The sequence below is a fragment of the Phoca vitulina genome, unplaced genomic scaffold, assembly GCF_004348235.1.
Source record: "Phoca vitulina isolate PV1807 unplaced genomic scaffold, GSC_HSeal_1.0 scaffold92, whole genome shotgun sequence".
NCBI classification, from domain to species: Eukaryota; Metazoa; Chordata; class Mammalia; order Carnivora; family Phocidae; genus Phoca; species Phoca vitulina.
This window is the reverse complement of record NW_022589795.1, coordinates 1,542,282-1,548,172: the sequence shown is the minus strand read 5'-3', so window position 1 is coordinate 1,548,172 and position 5,891 is coordinate 1,542,282. Positions and strand designations below refer to the sequence as shown.

The 5,891-nt window shown below is 50.8% G+C and overlaps 1 non-coding gene across 1 annotated transcript; it reads left to right on the top strand.

Annotated features, from left to right (window-relative positions):
- The first annotated feature begins 1,582 nt into the window (after positions 1 to 1,582).
- LOC116627030 lies at positions 1,583 to 1,773 on the top strand. The gene has a single exon (XR_004298398.1). It is a non-coding gene; the product is annotated as a U2 spliceosomal RNA (small nuclear RNA).
- The last annotated feature ends 4,118 nt before the right edge of the window (positions 1,774 to 5,891 follow it).

The window sequence follows — 5,891 nt, the reverse complement described above, 5'->3', positions numbered from 1 at the left end:
GAAGTTCTCTAGGGGCGCCTGGGTGGCTCAGTTGGTTAAGCGACTGCCTTCGGCTCAAGTCATGATCCTGGAGTCCCGGGATCGAGTCCCGCGTCGGGCTCCCTGCTCAGCAGGGAGTCTGCTTCTCCCTCTGACCCTCCTCCCTCTCATGCTCTCCGTCTCTCATTCTCTCTCTCGCAAATAAATAAAATCTTAAAAAAAAAAAACAAACTGAAGTTCTCTAGGAAGGAGAATATGAAAGGTAAATGCTGACTGAGCAGCCAGCTGCAGTCTTTGCCACAAGGAAACGTCAGGGGAGGGGGTTTAGGAATTGATTGGCCTTGATACCCAGAGCATCCCTGACAGTCATCTCTCCTCTGTCGTGTGCCACCACCCCTGACCAGATCTTCCAGCCCCATCACCCCTGGACCAGGCCAGTAGCCTCCTAATTGCCTCTCTGATTCAGTCTGACCTGGGGATCACTTCTTCACTCAACAAACGTTTGCTGACCACCTACTACCTGCCAAGCACTAAGCTAGTGATGGGATACAGAGATAAATACTGATGAGGGTCACCTCCCTCAATGATCTCAGATTTCAAGCGGGGGAGATCAAGGATTGCCCGAAAAGGTAGTGAGTGGTGTACCTGAAACGAATTAGCAGGTGGGATGAAATGCATGAGGACTGCTAATCAGACCGGAGGTAGGGTATAGAAGGGTCTGTAAAGAAGGCTTCCAGGGGGAGGTGACACCCAAGCGGAATCCAGATATCTGCATAAGCAGCCAAGTGAGGAAGACGTGAAGGCAAACGATGTCCCAGGCGCAGGGAGCTTTACGTACGAAGCCCGAGATACGATTCATTCTCCCAGAAGCACGGACCGACCCCGGTACTGGAGTTTGAGAAAATCCCTCCAGCGGCCCAGCCCGGCCTCCCGATGTGACACGCCTCCTCTCTCCGCACTTTCTATGATCTGCCTTCCGCCTTGCAGGGAGGCTACCCTCCCCGCTCCGGGAAGCCCCTCCTCCAGACCTTCCGCTCCCCTAACTCAGAACGAGCCCCTCAACTGGCAGGTACGAGAATCGTCTTTCCGCCGGCGTAGGACCGACTTAATACGATACAGTCCAAGCGTTTCTAGTGACTACGTCTCGCGACTCTTCTTCAGGGCGAACTCCGCCAACAGCTCCCTTCCACAGGCCCCTATTGCCGTCACCTCCAACCCTCTCTGGTCCTGTCTTTTCTCTCCGTCTGTACCCAAGTTGAGACCGAGCCCCCGTATCCCGGATCCAATGCCCCGCCCTGACGGTCAGCCCGCTGTGGCCACGCCTCCCGGGGCGGGGAAAAGGCGGGCCATTCAAATTAGATATGGCGTTACAGAGAGAGAGACAGAGCGAGAGACAGAGAAAGAGACAGACAGACAGACGTAGCAACGACAGACGCACCAATCTTAAAATGCAGAGAACTAAAAGCTCTGCACCAGGGCGGTGACTGCCATAGCACTGTCCGAGAAGCGAGGGAAGCGAGCGGTGGGATGAGCGCGACTTGGCTCACCGTGAGTGCGATATGGCTGGCGACGGGGCGGTGGCGGCGAGGGCGGGGCGTCGGGCATCGCTTCTCGGCCTTTTGGCTAAGATCAAGTGTAGTATCTGTTCTTATCAGTTTAATATCTGATATGTCCTCTACCCGAGGACAATATATTAAGTGGATTTTTGGAGCTGGGAGATGGTCTAGGAGCTTGCTCCGTCCACTCCGCGCATCGACCTGGTATTGCAGTGCTTCCGGGAACGGTGCACCCCCTCGGGGGTTAAATATACAGTAGCCAATATCAGTGTTAGCGTGTTATAGCGGGCTTTTGGGGGTTTTTTTTTGTTTTTTTCCTCTAGTGTGTTCGCTTAGCCTTTTCCGGGGTTTTGAACTACCCCGTTGCACGGCGTTCTGTAGATCCCCTCTTCGGTAGTGCGTTTTGGGAGGAGACGTTTGGATAGGAAACCTGCCGGGAAACGTGACTCTTAAACTGAACAGGATTTTCTGTTTTTCGCTCCCAGGCTGAACCCGGAAGGAGCTACACCTTTTTCTAGTGGTTGGTGTAGGGACAAACTGACAAGGTCTCCTTTCTTATCTCCCGCCTCCTTCCTCTTTCTTTCTCTTTCTCTCTCCTCTCTCTTCTCTCCTTTCTCTTCTATCCAGCCCAGCGCTACACCTGAGTCTGTCCCCAAGTCTAGTTAGCTGGAAGCTCCTTCTAAAGCTCAATTTTCTCATCTGTTGAACTGGGATCGGTTTGATCCATTTTATCACAGTGTACATGGGAATAAGGACCCACCAATAACCAAATGTAAAACCACCAGCCAAGAGTAAGGGTCCCCTTATACTGGTGGAGGAAGAAGAGGAAGAAACCTGAAGAAGTTGAGAGGTGGGCCTTGGCAGCCTTAGTTTCTTCAGATGTAAAATACCATAAATAACACCTTCTCTTTGGGATTGTTGAAAGACCAAAAAGAAAATGTGGGGGTTAGCTGGCACACAGTGGGTGCTAAATAATGGCAGGCAAGTTTTGAAGCCCCGTCCTCGGTTGAGTCGAACTAGTTTTACGGATCTAGTCTAGCTGGACACGCAACTTGCTCTCCAGCACACAAACCCTTGTATTTTAGCCCCAGGATCCTGAACACATTTGGGGTGGGAGGTTGGGGGGCAGGCACTCCGCTGGCCCACATGCATTGCCTCGATCATCTGTAACTCTGGGGTAGTCCTACGTCCAAGGTTTTCAGGCTTGGAGTAACACCCACCCGTGTCAGAGAAATACAGTGGAACAGCTCCACGCTTCTTTGTTCACATCTCTCAGGGAACGTTCAAGTGCGTCTAATTAATGACCCTGAGTTTTTTCTGTGCTTTTTTATTATCTCCTCCCCAGCTCTTGGAGGCTCCCCAGTCACTAACAACCTAAAAAGATAAACGAAACATTTAGCTCATGTGTTATGGGCACCCTCCTTTTCTCTGTCTCACCGCCAGAAGATTCTAGAAACTGCTTTGCAGACTCTCCTCAGGGACTTAGAAGGTAAAGGTGAGAGAAGAATGGTGAGGAATTGGGTTGGGTATATTGGTAGTGAGAGTGGAGGTCCGGAAAACTGTGTTTGCTGCTTCTCTCTATCTCTTTCCCTCAGCCATCAGGTCCCGTCGCAGAACACTTCATGCATTCCAGGAGAGTCTTTTTTTTTTTTTTTTTTTTTTTTAAAGTTTTTTTTTATTTATTTGCAAGAGAGAGAATGAGGGACAGAGAGCACGAGAGGGAGGAGGGTCAGAGGGAGAAGCAGACTCCCCGCTGAGGAGGGAGCCCGATGCGGGACTCGATCCCGGGACTCCAGGATCATGACCTGAGCCGAAGGCAGTCGCTTAACCGACTGAGCCACCCAGGCGCCCCAGGAGAGTCTTGTTAAAAAGCCTGTGGTTCTGCATCTCCAACATGCTCACGGGACCCCGGTGCTGCTGGTCTGGGGACGACACTTTGAGCAGCGAGACTGTGGCAAACTGTCCCACCTCGAGTCATTTTTATTCATTTATTTATTTTAGGTTTTATTTATTTATTGGACAGAGAGAGACACAGTGAGAGAGGGAACGCCAGCAGGGGGAGCGGGAGAGGGAGAAGCAGGCTTCCCGCGGAGCAGGGAGCCCGATGCGGGGCTCGATCCCAGGACCCGGGGATCATGACCTGAGCCAAAGGCAGACGCTTAACGTCTGAGCCACCCAGGCACCCCTTGAGTCATTTTTAACACAGGTATATGTGGCCCCAACTTAGCCAGCTGTTGCTAGAAAAAACAATCTCCTTTCCCCACTGCAAAGTCTGACCGACTGACCCGGTGGTTCTGATGCCAGTCGTAGAAGTAAAAGCTTTTATTTGTAACTGGGGAAAAGGAGAAGGGGAGAAGGACTGAGGGGGAGAGGGAAGGGTCAGAGAGAAGGACAAGGAAGTCCGAGGAAACAAAACGGTCGGTCTCTCCAACCAGGTCTCTTCAAGTAGGTATGAAAGCTGAGGTGATGGAAAGAACCTGATGGAGCTGTGTAAGAGGACAGTGGGGACACTGAAATGAAGGCAGGGCCGCCGCAGGACCAGGCAGAGCGGGTGCGGTGGGGCCTGGACTTGAGGATGCTGGCAGGGACCCAACAGCCCTCTGGAGCCCGAGGACGGAACACTTGGGGGCACCTGGAGTTGGCAGCCTTGGCACAGGCAGACGTTCTCTGGTTGTGCATAGGCTTCCCCAACAGCTCTGTGAGGAGCGGATGGGGTTGAAGGGCAGCAGGAGAGGACTGGGAGAGCATGGCAGATGCCCCTGGCTGACCACAGGGACAAGGGCACGTTCACCTGTGTGATCCCAGGGCCCACGCGGTGACAGGTGCAGAGCAGGTGTGACACCAAAGAATCAGTTGAATCAAAAATTTGTGGGGCGCCAGACGAACCATGAGAGACGATGGACTCTGAAAAACAAACTGAGGGTTCTAGAGGGGAGGGGGGTGGGAGGATGGGTTAGCCTGGTGATGGGTATTGAGGAGGGCACGTTCTGCATGGAGCACTGGGTGTTATGCACAAACAATGAATCATGGAACACTATATCTAAAACTAATGATGTAATGTATGGGGATTAACATAACAATAAAAAAATTAAAAAAATTTGGGGGGGGCCTGGGTGGCTCAGTCATTAAGCATCTGCCTTCGGCTCAGGTCATGATCCCGGGGTCCTGGGATCGAGCCCCGCGTCGGGCTCCCTGCTCCGCGGGAAGTCCGCTTCTCCCTCTCCCTCTCCCCCTGCTTGTGTACCCTCTCTCCCTGTGCCTCTCTCTGTCAAATAAATAAACAAAATCTTTAAAAAAAAAAAAAAACTTTAAAATTAATTTACGATTCTATTTAAAGATTTATATGAGAGAGAGAGAGAGCGCACGCGAGTGAGAGGGCAGAGGGAGAAGGAGAGAGAAGCTCAGACTCCGCCGAGCTGAGCACTGAGCAAGGATGCTGGGACCCTGCGATCATGACCTGAGCCGAAACCAGTGTCAGACACTTAACTGACTGTGCCATCCAGGAGCCCCTGAATCAAAATTTTTAAAAACAGGTTATCAGGGGCGCCTGGGTGGCTCAGTCGTTAAGCATCTGCCTTCGGCTCAGGTCATGATCCCAGGGTCCTGGGATCAAGCCCCGCATCGGGCTCCCTGCTCGGCCAGGAGCCTGCTTCTCCCTCTCCCACTCTCTCAGCTTGTGTTCCCTCTCTCACTGTGTCTCTCTGTCAAATAAGTAAATAAAATCTTTAAAAAAAAATAAAAATAAAAATAAAAAAACCCCAGGTTATCAGAAGGTTTTTCAAAACAAAAATCCAGAGGCGGCCTGGCTGGCTCAGTCGGTAGAGCGTGCGACTCTTGATCTCAGAGTTGGAGGATATAGAGATTACTTAAACATAAGATCCTAGAAAAGAAAAAAGAAAAAAAAAAAAGCAAAGAAACATCCAGAAATAGATGTAAATATATATGAGGACTTTTTTTTATATGATACAGGTGGCATCTGAAAGCGATGATTAGATGAGCCATTCCATATATGATGCTGGGACAACTGGGTAGCCATCCAGAAAAAAAGTCCGATTTATACGGGAACTCATATACTAGGACAAATAGGAAGTGAGCTAGAGGTGGGAATGCAAACAAGATCAACAATTCAAAGGACAATGGGCAAAGACTATGAACACTCGGTTCACAGAAAACAATAGCGGATCTTAACCACACAGAAAGATGAACAACCTTGCTCGTAAAGATACAACTGGATATTATATTACGCAAGAGTCTGATAACAGGACGGCTGGGCAAGGCTGTGGGAAACAGGCGCCGGCCGAGAAAGCTAGCTGTGCTCTTCGAGTCTCTGTCCCCGGTTTATCATTCCCAACTCCC